The sequence below is a fragment of the Tursiops truncatus genome, chromosome 2 (genome assembly GCF_011762595.2).
Source record: "Tursiops truncatus isolate mTurTru1 chromosome 2, mTurTru1.mat.Y, whole genome shotgun sequence".
NCBI classification, from domain to species: domain Eukaryota; kingdom Metazoa; phylum Chordata; class Mammalia; order Artiodactyla; family Delphinidae; genus Tursiops; species Tursiops truncatus.
This window is the reverse complement of record NC_047035.1, coordinates 73,138,180-73,152,487: the sequence shown is the minus strand read 5'-3', so window position 1 is coordinate 73,152,487 and position 14,308 is coordinate 73,138,180. Positions and strand designations below refer to the sequence as shown.

Genomic DNA, 14,308 nt, shown 5'->3' with positions numbered 1-14,308 from the left:
AATCCCCTCTCCTCGTGCACCAGGTAACAAAGAGGGACGTAAAAGTCTCTTGCCTCTTCGGCAGGTCCAGACCCCTCCCCGGACTCTCTCCCGGCCAGCCGCGGCGCACCAACGCCCTGCAGGCTGTGTTCACGCCGCCAACCCCAGTCCCCTCCCGGCGCTCCGACAAAAGCCGGAGCCTCAGCTCCCAGTCCCGCCCACCCCAGCGGGTGAGCAGGCAAGCCTCTCGGCTGGTGAGTGCCGGTCGGCCCGATCCTCTGCGCTGGAATCTGTCCGCTTTGCCCTCCGCACCCCTGTTGCTGTGCTCTCCTCCGCGGCTCCCAAGCTCCCCCACTCCGCCTCCCGAAGTCTCCACCCGCGAAGGGGCTTCCTAGTGTGTGGACACTTTTCCTCCTTCACAGCTCTCTCCTGCTGGTGCAGGACCCGTCCCTATCCTTTTGTCTCTGTTTAGTTTTTTCTTTTGCCCTAACCAGGTACGTGGGGGGTTCCTTGCCTTTTGGGAGGTCTGAGGTCTTCTGCCAGCGTTCAGTAGGTGCTCCGTAGGAGTTGTTCCACGCGTAGATGTATTTCTGGTGTATCTGTGGAGAGGAAGGTGATCTCCGCGTCTTACTCTTCCGCCATCTTCTCTAGGTAGTTTTTGATTTCCTCTTTGATTTCTTCAGTGTTATCTTGGTTATTTAGTAACGTATTGTTTAGCCTCCATGTGTTTGTGTTTTTTACGTTTTTTTCCCTGTAATTCATTTCTGATCTCATAGCATTGTGGTCAGAAAAGATGCTTGATATGATTTCAATTTTCTTAAATTTACTGAGGCTTGATTTGTGACCCAAGATGTGATCTATCCTGGAGAATGTTCCATGCGCCCTTGAGAAGAAAGTGTAATCTGCTGTTTTGGGATGGAATGTCCTATAAATATCAATTAAATCTGTCTGGTTAATTGTGTCATTTAAGCTTTCCTTTCCTTATTTATTTTCATTTTGGATGATTTGTCCATTGGTTTAAGTGAGGTGTTAAAGTCCCCCACTATTATTGTGTTACTGTCGATTTCCTCTTTTATAGCTGTTAGCAGTTGCCTTATGTATTGAGGTGCTCCTATGTTGGGTGCATATATAATTGTTATATCTTCTTCTTGGAATGATCCCTTGATCATTATGTAGTGTCCTTCCTTGTCTCTTATAACATTCTTTATTTTAACGTCTATTTTATCTAATATGAGTATAGCTACTCCAGCTTTCTTTTGATTTCCATTTGCATGGAGTATCTTTTTCCATCCCCTCATTTTCAGTCTGTATGTGTCCCTAGGTCTGAAGTGGGTCTCTTGTACACAGCATATATAGGGGTCTTGTTTTTGTATCTTTTCAGCGAGCCTGTGTCTTTTGGTTGGAGCATTTAATCCATTCACGTTTAAGGTAATTATCTATATGTATGTTCCTATTACCATTTTCTTAATTGTTTTGGGTTTGTTTTTGCAGGTCCTTTTCTTCTCTTGTGTTTTCCACTTAGAGAAGTTCCTTTAGCATTTGTTGTGGAGCTGATTTGGTGGTGCTGAATTTTCTTAGCTTTTGCTTGTTTGTAAAGCTTTTGATTTCTCCATCAAATCTGAATGAGATCCTTGCTGGGTAGAGTAATCTTGGTTGTAGGTTCTTCCCTTTCATCACTTTAAGTATATCATGCTACTCCCTTCTGGCTTGTAGAGTTTCTGGTGAGAAATCCGCTGTTAACCTTATGGGAGTTCCCTTGTATGTTAATTTTCATTTTTCTGTTGCTGCTTTCAGTAATTTTTCTTTGTCTTTAATTTTTGCCAATTTGATTACTATGTGTCTCAGTGCGTTTCTCCTTGGGTTTATCCCATACGGGACTCGCTGCGCTTCCTGGAATTGGGTGGCTATTTCCTTTCCCCTGTTAGGGAAGTTTGCGACTATAATCTCTTCAAGTATTTTCTCAGGTCCTTTCTCTCTCTCTTATCCTTCTGAGACCCCTATAATGCGAATGTTGTTGCATTTAATGTTGTCCCAGAGGTCTCTTAGGTTGTCTTCCTTTCTTTTCATTTTTTTTTCTTTATTCTGTTCTGCAGCAGTGAATTCCACCATTTTGTTTCCCAGGTCACTTATCTGTTCTTCTGCCTCAGTTATTCTGCTATTGATGCCTTCTAGTATAGTTTTCATTTCAGTTATTGTATTGTTCATCTCTGTTTGTTCTTTAATTCTTCTAGGTCTTTGTTAAACATTTCTTGCATCTTCTCGATCTTTGCCTCCATTGTTTTTCCGAGGTCCTGGATCATGTTCACTATCATTATTCTGGATTCTTTTTCTGGAAGGTTGCCTATGTCCACTTCATTTAGTTGTTTTTCTGGGGTTTTATCTTGTTCCTTCATTTGATACACAGCCCTCTGCCTTTTCATCTTGTCTGTCTTTCTGTGAATGTGGTTTTTGTTCCACAGGCTGCAGGACTGTAGTTCTTCTTGCTTCTTCTGTCTGCCCTCTGGTAGATGAGGCTATCTAAGAGGCTTGATGGGAGGGACTGGTGGTGGGTAGAGCTGACTGTTGCTCTGGTGGGAAGAGCTCAGTAAAATTTAATCCACTTGACTGTTGATGGGTGGGGCTGGGTTCCTTCCCTGTTGGTTGTTTGGCCTGAGGCAACCCAACACTGGAGCCTACCTGGGCTCTTTGGTGGGGCTAATGACAGACTCTGGGAGGGCTCATGCCAAGGAGTAATTCCCAGAACTTTTGCTGCCAGTATCCTTGTCCCCATGGTGAGCCACAGCACCCCCCCCAACCTTTGCAGGAGACCCTCCAACACTAGCAGGTAGGTCTGGTTCAGTCTCCCCTGGGGTTACTGCTCCTTCCACTGGGTTCCGATGTGCACACCACTTTGTGTGTGCTCTCCAAGAGTGGAGTCTCTGTTTCCCCCAGTCCTGTCGAAGTCATGCAGTCAATTCCCACTAGGCTTCAATGTCTGATTCTCTAGGAATTCCTCCTCCTGTTGCTGGATCCCCAGGTTGGGAAGCCTGACATGGGGCTCAGAACCTTCACTCCAGTGGGTGGACTTTGTGGCATAAGTGTTCTCCAGTCTGTGAGTCACCCACACACCTGTTTTGGGATTTGATTTTACTGTGATTGTGCCCCTCCTACCATCTCATTGTGGCTTCTCCTTTGTCTTTGGATGTGGGGTATCTTTTTTGGTGAATTCCAGTGTCTTCCTGTTGATGATTGTCCAGCAGGTAGTTGTGATTCTGGTGTTCTCGCAAGAGGGAGTGAGAGCACGTCCTTCTACTCCGCCCTCTTGGTTCCTCTCCCCAGGGAGATCTATTATATGCAAACTGTTAGTAGTCCAGGAACATTAGTAATTCTCATATTGTATACCCAAAGTGTTCAGTAATTATTTATTCCTTGAGTAGATTAAATAGTTCCTATTCTATTCTTGTCTACTGTATTAATTTTTTTTACCAAGGGTATTTTCATGGGTAGACATAAGGTTCACTTAAGTCTGGTCCAGTATTAGTGACATTCACATTAATTTAGGTATAAATCTATAGGATGCACTCAAGATGTGTTTTCTTTTTTTTCTACTTCCAGTCTTCATTGCCCAGCTTCTCTATCATTAGAGGCCATATGAGCAAAAGACAAGAAAAGTCACGTGGAAACTTGGTTCCCTGATGGCAGGGTCCCTTTTCAGTCCTAAAGGCTCTCTGAACCGTGTACATACTATTCTGCTTCCTGAGATGAGCAGCCATCTCCAGCCCTGTCGGTGGTAATTCAGCTGCATGGTAATTGTGATACTTCCAAGGAGGTTCTGCTTAGGACTGTGACTTGCATTAAGCATTTTATAAATGAATAATAATTTAAATAATAATGATGATATTAATTTCTACAGAGTGATTAAATGCAAAGTCCCACCTGGTGAAACAAGTTAGTTCTTATTTCACAGTCTCCATTAATTATCTGAGAGCTTGGGTAAATTACCAAGTTCTTTCTACATTACATTGACTAATCAATACTAATCACACAGCTGCATCTCAATGTAGGACAACCTGTAGGAGCCCCTTAGAGATGGGAGATTCTTCCAAACTGCTAAATTTTAAAATTTCATTTGTACTTTTGTGGTAGTGACTAATCAGATAAATTCTGTTACAAATCCAGGTTATGTTACATCAGCTTTCCAAAAGGAAGAGTTGTTAACCCATGCTGGGCACTGATGCAGTGTGAACATCAGCTAGTTGCAGAAACTGCTACAATTCACTGAATGGTTACTATGTGCAGTGCTATGTTAAACTGTCAAATTCCTCAAAGAAATATATTCTTACCCTACTTTACAATTAAGGAAACAGGTGGTCAGGAAGGGGAGATAGCTTGCCCACGTTCACCTAGATCTTCACCCCAAAGCTCTTTTTAAAAAATCATTTTGTAAAATAAAAATTGTATATATTTAAGGTGTACAACATGATGATTTGATATACATATACATAGTGAAATGATAACTACAGTCAAGTTAATTTTAACATAGCCTTCTCACGTAGGTACCATTTTTTTTCCTTTTTTTTTTGTGGTGAGAGCACCTGAAATCACTCTTCAGCAGACTTCTAGTATTCAACTATAGTCATGCTACGCATTAGATCTCTAGACTTATTCATCCTACATAACTTCAACTTTGTATCCTTGGACCAACACGTTCCCATTTCCCCCACCTCCCTGCCCATGGTAGCAAGGCACAGAAAGAAAAAAACCTGCATGACCTCACTTATATATGGACTCTAAAAAAGCTGAGTACATAGAAACTGAGAGTTGACCTCAAAGCTCTGAACAACTATGTCAGCATTTCCCAAAGTGGTTCTGTGGTTTAAAACAGTGCTACATAGAAAGCTCAATTCTATGGTACATGACTTTATGAAATGCCAGTTTTGGAAAACTGGCAAACAAAAACTGGGAAATGAAAGGTTTTGGAAAACCTTTAATATACGAACATAGATTGTAATCAAAAGAAGGTAGGGGTGGGAGCAGGAAAGATCTGCTAGCAGAATTTCCCCAATATATTTACTCACAGGTTCCTTCTGCATAGATTATCTTAGGGTGGATTTCTGCAGAATCTGTTTTGGGAAATGCTACAATAAAGTATACTGATTGCTAAGTTAAAGCAGGAAAGATAAATCAATCCAGGCTGTCCTCATCATTTTAGCAATAGATGGACTAGTCATATAATTACATTAAAAAGGCTTGCTTTATAGAGGCAGCAGAACAGATATAGCATGCTGAGTGGCAGTTCCAGAATTATCTTTTGTCTTAAGTTGGTGGCTAATTTCAGGGACCATGAAACTTGTTTGTTTCCTGCAGCTGGATGACAAAGAAAAATGGACTCAGAGTTCAGGAATACTTTGTAAACCCATAAACTCAAAAGTCTACTTGAAGGAGACCTTGGAGTTATCTGTTGCTGGTATTACCAAAGGAAGAAGAATGGACCATTCTATCAGGTGATTCTCTTCTGCTGGCAATGTTAAAGTAATTTAGTGGAACCTCCGCCTGTTCCCGAGTCAAAGGCATGTGCATAGCTAAGAACTCAGGAGAAAGCCCAATGGACCCTCCCTGTCCTATAAAAGGTATGAGTTCATACCCTCCTTTCAATTCACTGTCCCAGTATTTTCAATGGCAAGGCTCAAACATTTAGGATTTTATTCACGTCCTTTAAATGCTTAAACTCAGGCTATGTAAAGAAATTCGCCAGTCTTTTTTAAAAAATTTATTTTATTTGTATTTATTTTTGGCTGCGTTAGGTCTTCATTGCTATGTGCGGGCTTTCTCTAGTTGTGGCGAGCGGGGGCTACTCTTCATTGTGGTGTGTGGGCTTCTCATTGCGGTGGCCTCTCCTGTTGCAGAGCATGGGCTCTAGGCACGCAGGCTTCAGTAGTTGTGGCGCGTGGGCGTAGTTGCTCCGCGGCATGTGGGATCTTCCCGGACCAGGGCTCAAACCCATGTCCCCTGCATTGGCAGGTGGATTCTTAACCACTGCGCCACCAGGGAAGCCCCACCAGTCTTTTAATATTCATTGAAACTTGGTCCTTATGAACATATTCTTCCAGGAGTTACAGGGCATCAGGACTTCTTTTGGTTCTCTTTTGTTCTCAGAGGGAATCAGGACTTCTTTTGGTTCTCTTTTGTTCTCAGAAGGGTGGCTGAAATTCAGCTTCAAAGAGGGAACCCTTCTCCTGAGGTCAACCACCTGAAGTGCCTCTAAGTTTGGTAAAATTTTGTTCTCTGTCTTTGGTGTGTATGGCAATAAGGCAGCGACGATCAGCAGCTCTCTGCTTTTATTACAGTTGGAGGCGAGGGCTTTTTACTTCAATAACCACAGTTTCAAGTCCTGATAGATACAATTTGAAAACCCTCTACAATGTTACTGGCCAAAACAAATTCTGTTCAACATGGGCAGCCTGGTACTTGCTAGCTGTGTGACCTTGAATGAATACCTTACCCTCTGGGCTTCAGTCTGTTTCCTTACCTTCCGTGAGGGTTGATCTAGTACCTACCTCAAAAGATTGTTGGGAAGAATGAATGAGGTTGTACAAGTACGGCACTTAGTGTTGGGCACATAGCCGACACTTTAGCCATTTAGACACTTCAGTTATCTGGCACTAAAGAGTCTTTCCGTTAAGCTTTCCACTTTAGCTCATCTTTCCTTCCCTACTCTCACTCACCCTGAACCTTGCTGAAGGAAGAGTCTACTCCTATTCCCAGGCACTCTACTTTTAGTGAAGTGGCTTCCAGCCCACTCTCCTAACACTGTCTCTCAAATTCATCAATGACTTACCAAGTCTACTGCTTAAGTTTCCTTCACTTGGCCACTGGACTACAAGTGGGCTGACTTAAAAGCTGCTTTTGCCCTGGGCTTCTATAACACACTGTTTCTTGATAACCTCCCCAGAACCCCCATCACTTTGATTCTTCCCAGTCAGTTTCATTCCTTTCTTGGTTAGGGCTGTGAGGTCAGAGAGGTCTGGGTTTGAGTATGTCTCTGCCATGTACTAGCACTGTGACCTCAGGTCAATTCCTTAAGCTCTGTGAGCCTGTGTTTTTCTCATAAGCATAATGGTTATAAAAACAGTACCTCTTTTTCATAGAGTTTGTTTTGAGAATTAAATAAAATATATACTTATCATAGTGTTGGTAGTGCAGTATGAACTTAATATACACTGCAGTATTAGTAATATCTGATTCATTCAGCACATTTATTGTAGAATAAACATGGGTTAGACATAATCTATACGTGTCCGCTTCTCATATTTTACCTTAACATTAGCCTATTCTTTCCCTCCTCACCCTCCATCTGACCTTTTCCGCCTCCTGAATTCACTATTAGTTAATGGCTCTTCTGTCACCCAGCATCCTACACTCAATTCACCTTTAACTCTCCATCACATCCAAATGTTCATGCAGTCCAGGGCATTTATCTCAGCAAGGGCTCTTCACCCAGCTCTCCACTCTATTTCTAGTACCTACCAGGTCATACCGGACCACCACAGAGGCCTGGGTGGTTTTCCTGCCACTGGTCTCTCAGTTCTCTAACATAGCATGCCCGTCTTTCCATACTGCTAACCTGATCATGTTTCTTCCTTGTCTCAACCCTTTTGTTGGCACACTCATAATACAACACAGTCAGCTAAAGCAGTCCTTCCTGATTTCATGCCATGCTACTTACCGGCCACCCCCAGCAGACTCCAATCTCTTTCTACTGCCTAATTTGTTGACAAATTTTAGAAAAATCATTAAAATTTTATCAGTCTCTTACTATAGGTAGAGTGTATAATAAACGAATTTGGAAAAAATGAATGTGAATAACAAGGAACACTGGGTCCAGCTCTGTCCTTAAGAGTGTCTAAACATTGGCAATAGCAGCTTTCAGCTTTTTTTTTTTCAACACTGATAATTAAATGCAAACCTAGCACTTAGGTTTTGGTGGCTAACACGGTTTTCTGCTCGAAGAAAGCAAAGTTCTTTGGAAAGTAGTGAATTCTATGCCTTGGGGCAAGGAAAACTCAGGTCTGAAATGTCTTACTGCCAGACAACGAGGATACCTTCAAGGATGGTAGGGCTAATGCTGAAAGGAAAGAGAAGCCAGTTTAAAGCAGGTCCTACTAGACAAGTTGTGATATCAATTGTGATGTCAGAACTTCAATAGCAATAAAAGTTATGACAATGCAGAGGATAATTATAATAATTTTATATAACTTTGTGGAAGCCATAACTTTTTAATGCTGAGTTAATATAAAATGTACAAAAATGAAGTTGAAATCTAAAATAACTATAATTGGATGCTTAATTTATTTTATTGACTTTAATAAGTAAGGATTGGGACCTCAGAGAAGATGGCGGAAGAGTAAGACGCGGAGATCACCTTCCTCCCCACAGATACACCAGAAATACATCTACACGTGGAACAACTCCTACAGAACACCTACTGAAGGCTGGCAGAAGACCTCCCAAAAGGTAAGAAACTCCCCACGTACCTGGGTAGGGCAAAAGAAAAAAAGAAAAAACAGAGACAAAAGAATAGGGACGGCACCTGCACCAGTGGGAGGGAGCTGTGAAGGAGGAAAAGTTTCCACACACTAGGAAGCCCCTTCGCGGGCGGAGACTGCGGGAGGTGGAGGGGGGAGCTTCGAAGCCGCGGAGGAGAGCACAGCAACGGGTGCGGAGGGCAAAGCGGGGAGATTCCCGCACAGAGGATCGGTGCCGACGGGCACTCACCAGCACGAGAGGCTTGTCTGCTCACCCGCTGGGGCGGGCTGCGCGCTGGGAGCGCAGGGAGAGGACTGGGGTTGGCAGCGTGAACACAGCCTGAAGGGGTTAGTGCACCACGGCTAGCTGGGAGGGAGTCCGGGGGGAAAAGTCTGCACCTGCCGAAGAGGCAAGAGACTTTTTCTTCCCTCTTTGTTTCCTGGTGCGTGAGGAGAGGGGTTTAAGAGCGCTGCTTAAAGGAGCTCCAGAGACGGGCGCAAGCCGCGGCTAAAAGCACGGACCTCAGAGACGGGCGGGAGACGCTAAGGCTGCTGCCGCCGCCACCAAGGGTCCTGTGTGCGAGCACAGGTAACTCTCCACACCCCTCTTCCGCGAAGCCTGTGCAGCCCGCCACTGCCAGGTTCCCGGGATCCAGGGACAACTTCCCCGGGAGAACGCACGGCGGGCCTCAGGCTGGTGCAAAGTCATGCCCAACTTGGCCGCCGCAGGCCCGCCCCGCACTCCGTGCCCCTCCCTCCCCGCCGGCCTGAGGGCGCCAGAGCCCCCGAATCAGCGGCTCCTTTAACCCCGTCCTGTCTGAGCGAAGAACAGACGCCCTCCAGCGACCTACACGCAGAGGCAGGGCCAAATCCAAAGCTGAGCCCCTGGGAACTGTGAGAACAAAGAAGAGAAAGGGAAATCTCTCCCAGCAGCCTCAGAAGCAGCGGATTAAAGCTCCACAATCAACTTGATGTACCCTGCATCTGTGGAATACCTGAATAGACAACCAATCATCCCAAATTAAGGAAGTGGACTTTAGGAGCAAGATCTATGATTTTTTTCCCTATTCCTCTTTTTGTGAATGTGTATGTGTATGCTTCTGTGTGAGATCTTGTGTGTATAGTCTTGCTTCCACCATTTGTCCTAGGGTTCTATCCGTCCCTGGTTTTTTTTTAAAATTTTTTTTAATAATTTTAATTTTAATAACGTTATTATACTTTACCTTCATTCTTTCTTTCCTTCCTTCCCTCCTTTAGACAATGAATCATCCCAAATTGAGGAGGTGGTCTCTGACAGCAAGATTTATGATTTTTCCCCCTTTACCTCTTTTAGTGAGGGTGTATGTGTATGCGTCTGTGTAAGATTTTGTCTGTATAGCTTTGCTTCCAACATTTGTCCTAAGGTTCTATCTGTCCCTTTTTTTTTTAAATAAGAATTTTTTAATTCAATAACTTTATTATACTTTATTTTATTTTTACTGTATCTTCTTTCTGTCTTTTTTCCTTCTTTCCCTCCTTCCTTCCTCCCTCCTTTCTTTCTTTCTTCCTTCCTTCCTTCCCTCCTTTCCTCATACTTCTACTAATTCCCTCTACTTTTTCTCCCTTTTATTCTGAGCCGTGTGGATGAAAGGCTCTTGGTGCTCCAGCCAGGAGTCAGGGCTCTGCCTCTGAGGTAGGAGAGCCAACTTCAGGACACTGGTCCACAAGAGACCTCCCAGCTCCACATAATATCAAACGGCGAAAATCTCCCAGAGACCTCCATCTTAACACCAGCACCCAGCTTCACTCAAGGACCAGCAAGCCACAGTGCTGGACAACCTATGCCAAACAACTAGCAAAACAGGAACACAACCCCACCCATTAGCAGAGAGGCTGCCTAAAATGATAATAAGGCCACAGACACCCCAAAACACACCACCAGACGTGAACCTGCCCACTAGAGAGACAAGATCCAGCCTCATCCACCACAACACAGGCACTAGTCCCCTCCACCAGGAAGCCTACACAACCCACTGAACCAACCTGAGCCACTGGAGACAGACGTCAAAAACAGCGGGAACTGCGAACCTGCAGTCTGCAAAAAGGAGACCCCAAACACAGTAAGATAAGCAAAATGAGAAGACAGAAAAACACACAGCAGATAAAGGAGCAAGATAAAAATGCACCAGACCTAACAAATGAAGAGGAAATAGCCAGTCTACCTGAAAAAGAATTCAGAATAATGATAGTAAGGATGATCCGAAATCTTGGAAATAGAATGGACAAAATGCAAGAAACAGTTAACAAGGACCTAGAAGAAATAAAGATGAAACAAGCAATGATGAACAACACAATAAATGAAATTAAAAGTACTCTAGATGGGATCAATAGCAGAATAACTGAGGCAGAAGAACGGATAAGTGACCTGGAAGATAAAATAGTGGAAATAACTACTGCGAGCAGAATAAAGAAAAAAGAATGAAAAGAACTGAGGACAGTCTCAGAGACCTCTGGGACAACATTAAACGCACCAACATTCGAATTATAGGGGTTCCAGAAGAAGAAGAGAAAAAGAAAGGGACTGAGAAAATATTTGAAGAGATTATAGTTGAAAACTTCCCTAATATGGGAAAGGAAATAGTTAATCAAGTCCAGGAAGCACAGAGAGTCCCATACAGGATAAATCCAAGGAGAAATATGCCAAGACACATATTAATCAAACTGTCAAAAATTAAATACAAAGAAAGCATATTAAAAGCAGCAAGGGAAAAACAACAAATAACACATAAGGGAATCCCCATAAGGTTAACAGCTGATCTCTCAGCAGAAACCCTACAAGCCAGAAGGGAGTGGCAGGACATACTGAAAGCGATGAAGGAGAAGAACCTGCAGCCAAGACTACTCTACCCAGCAAGGATCTCATTCAGATTTGATGGAGAAATTAAAACCTTTACAGACAAGCAAAAGCTGAGAGAGTTCAGCACCACCAAACCAGCTTTACAACAAATGCTAAAGGATGTTCTCTAGGCAAGAAACACAAGAGAAGGAAAAGACCTATAATAACGAACGCAAAACAATTTAGAAAATGGGAATAGGAACATACATATCGATAATTACCTTAAATGTAAATGGACTAAATGCTCCCACCAAAAGACACAGATTAGCTGAATGGATACAAAAACAAGACCCTTATATATGCTGTCTACAAGAGACCCACTTCAGACCTAGAGACACATACAGACTGAAAGTAAGGGGATGGAAAAAGATATTCCATGCAAATGGAAACCAAAAGAAAGCTGGAGTAGCAATTCTCATATCAGACAAAATAGACTTTAAAATAAGGACTATTAAAAGAGACAAAGAAGGACACTACATAATGATCAAGGGATCGATCCAAGAAGAAGATATAACAATTGTAAATATTTATGCACCCAACATAGGAGCACCTCAATACATAAGGCAAATACTAACAGCCATAAAAGGGGAAATCGACAGTAACACATTCATAGTAGGGGACTTAATTAAACACTCCACTTTCACCCATGGACAGATCATCCAAAATGAAAATAAATAAGGAAACACAAGCTTTAAATGATACATTACACAAGATGGAGTTAATTGATATTTATAGGACATTCCATCCAAAAACAACAGAATACACATTTTTCTCAAGTGCTCATGGAACATTCTCCAGGATAGATCATATCTTGGGTCACAAATCAAGCCTTGGTAAATTTAAGAAAATTGAAATTGTATCAAGTATCTTTTCTGACCATAACGCCATGAGACTAGATATCAATTACAGGAAAAGATCTGTAAAAAATACAAACACATGGAGGCTAAACAATACAGTACTTAATAACGAAGTGATCACTGAAGAAATCAAAGAGGAAATCAAAAAATACCTAGAAACAAATGACAATGGAGACACAACGACCCAAAACCTATGGGATGCAGCAAAAGCAGTTCTAAGGGGGAAGTTTATAGCAATACAAGCCCACCTTAAGAAGCAGGAAACATCTCGAATAAACAACCTCACCTTGCACCTCAAGCAATTAGAGAAAGAAGAACAAAAAACCCAAAGTTAGCAGAAGGAAAGAAATCATAAAAATCAGATCAGAAATAAATGAAAAGAAATGAAGGAAACAATAGCAAAGATCAATAAAACTAAAAGCTGGTTCTTTGAGAAGATAAACAAAATAGATAAACCACTAGCCAGACTCATCAAGAAAAAAAGGAAGAAGACTCAAATCAATAGAATTAGAAATGAAAAAGGAGAGGTAACAACTGACACTGCAGAAATAAAAAAGATCATGAGAGATTACTACAAGCAACTTTATGCCAATAAAATGGACAATCTGGAAGAAATGGACAAATTCTTAGAAATGCACAACCTGCAAAGACTGATTCAGGAAGAAATAGAAAATATCAACAGACCAATCACAAGCACTGAAATTGAAACTGTGATTAAAAATCTTCCAACAATCAAAAGCCCAAGACCAGATGGCTTCACAGGCGAATTCTATCATTTAGAGAAGAGCTATCACCTATCCTTCTCAGACTCTTCCAAAATATAGCAGAGGGAGGAACACTCCCAAACTCCTTCTACGAGGCCACCATCACCTTGATACCAAAACCAGACAAGGATGTCACAAAGAAAGAAAACTACAGGCCAATATCACTGATGAACATAGATGCAAAAATCCTCAACAAAATACTAGCAAACAGAATCCAACAGCACATTAAAAGGATCATACACCATGATCAAGTGGGGTTTATTCCAGGAATGCAAGGATTCTTCAATATACGCAAATCTATCAATGTGATAAAGCATATTAACAAATTGAAGGAGAAAAACCATATGATCATCTCAATAGATGCAGAGAAAGCTTTTGACAAAATTCAACAGCCATTTATGATAAAAACCCTCCAGAAAGTAGGCACAGAGGGAACTCTCCTCAACATAATAAAGGCCATATATGACAAGCCCACAGCAAACATCATCCTCAATGGTGAAAAACTGAAAGCATTTCCACTAAGATCAGGAACAAGACAAGGTTGCCCACTCTCACCACTCTTATTCAACATAGTTTTGGAAGTTTTAGCCACAGCAATCAGAGAAGAAAAGGAAATAAAAGGAATCCAAATCGGAAAAGAAGAAGTAAAGCTGTCACTGTTTGCAGATGACAGTGATCCTATACATAGAGAATCCTAAAGATGCTACCAGAAAACTACTAGAGCTAATCAATGAATTTGGTAAAGTGGCAGGATACAAAATTAATGCACAGAAATCTCTGGCATTCCTATATACTAATGATGAAAAATCTGAAAGTGAAATCAAGAAAACACTCCCATTTACCATTGCAACAAAAAGAATAAAATATCTAGGAATAAACCTACCTAAGGAGACAAAAGACCTGTATGCAGAAAATTATAAGACACTGATGAAAGAAATTAAAGATGATACAAATAGATGGAGAGATATACCATGTTCTTGGATTGGAAGAATCAATATTGTGAAAATGACTCTACTACCCAAAGCAATCTATAGATTCAATGCAATCCCTATCAAACTTCCACTGGCATTTTTCACAGAACTTGAACAAGAAATTTCACAATTTGTATGGAAACACAAAAGACCCCGAATAGCCAAAGCAATCTTGAGAACGAAAAAAGGAACTGGAGGAATCAGGCTCCCTGACTTCAGACTATACTACAAAGCTACAGTTATCAAGACGGTATGGTACTGGCACAAAAACAGAAAGATAGATCAATGGAACAGGATAGAAAGCCCAGAGATAAACCCACGCACATATGGACACCTTATCTTTGATAAAGGTGGCAGG

At 42.0% G+C, this 14,308-nt stretch overlaps 1 protein-coding gene and 1 long non-coding RNA gene across 2 annotated transcripts in view; one reads left to right on the top strand and one right to left on the bottom strand.

The window, feature by feature from the left end:
* Nucleotides 1-3,743, top strand: part of LOC141277988 (uncharacterized) — a 115,726-nt gene extending 111,983 nt beyond the window's left edge. The window contains exon 4 of the long non-coding RNA XR_012330010.1: nt 3,574-3,743. This is a non-coding gene — a long non-coding RNA (uncharacterized lncRNA). The remainder of the gene's footprint in view (nt 1-3,573) is intronic.
* Nucleotides 1-14,308, bottom strand: part of STXBP6 (syntaxin binding protein 6) — a 275,447-nt gene that overhangs the window by 20,941 nt on the left and 240,198 nt on the right. The window lies entirely within an intron of this gene.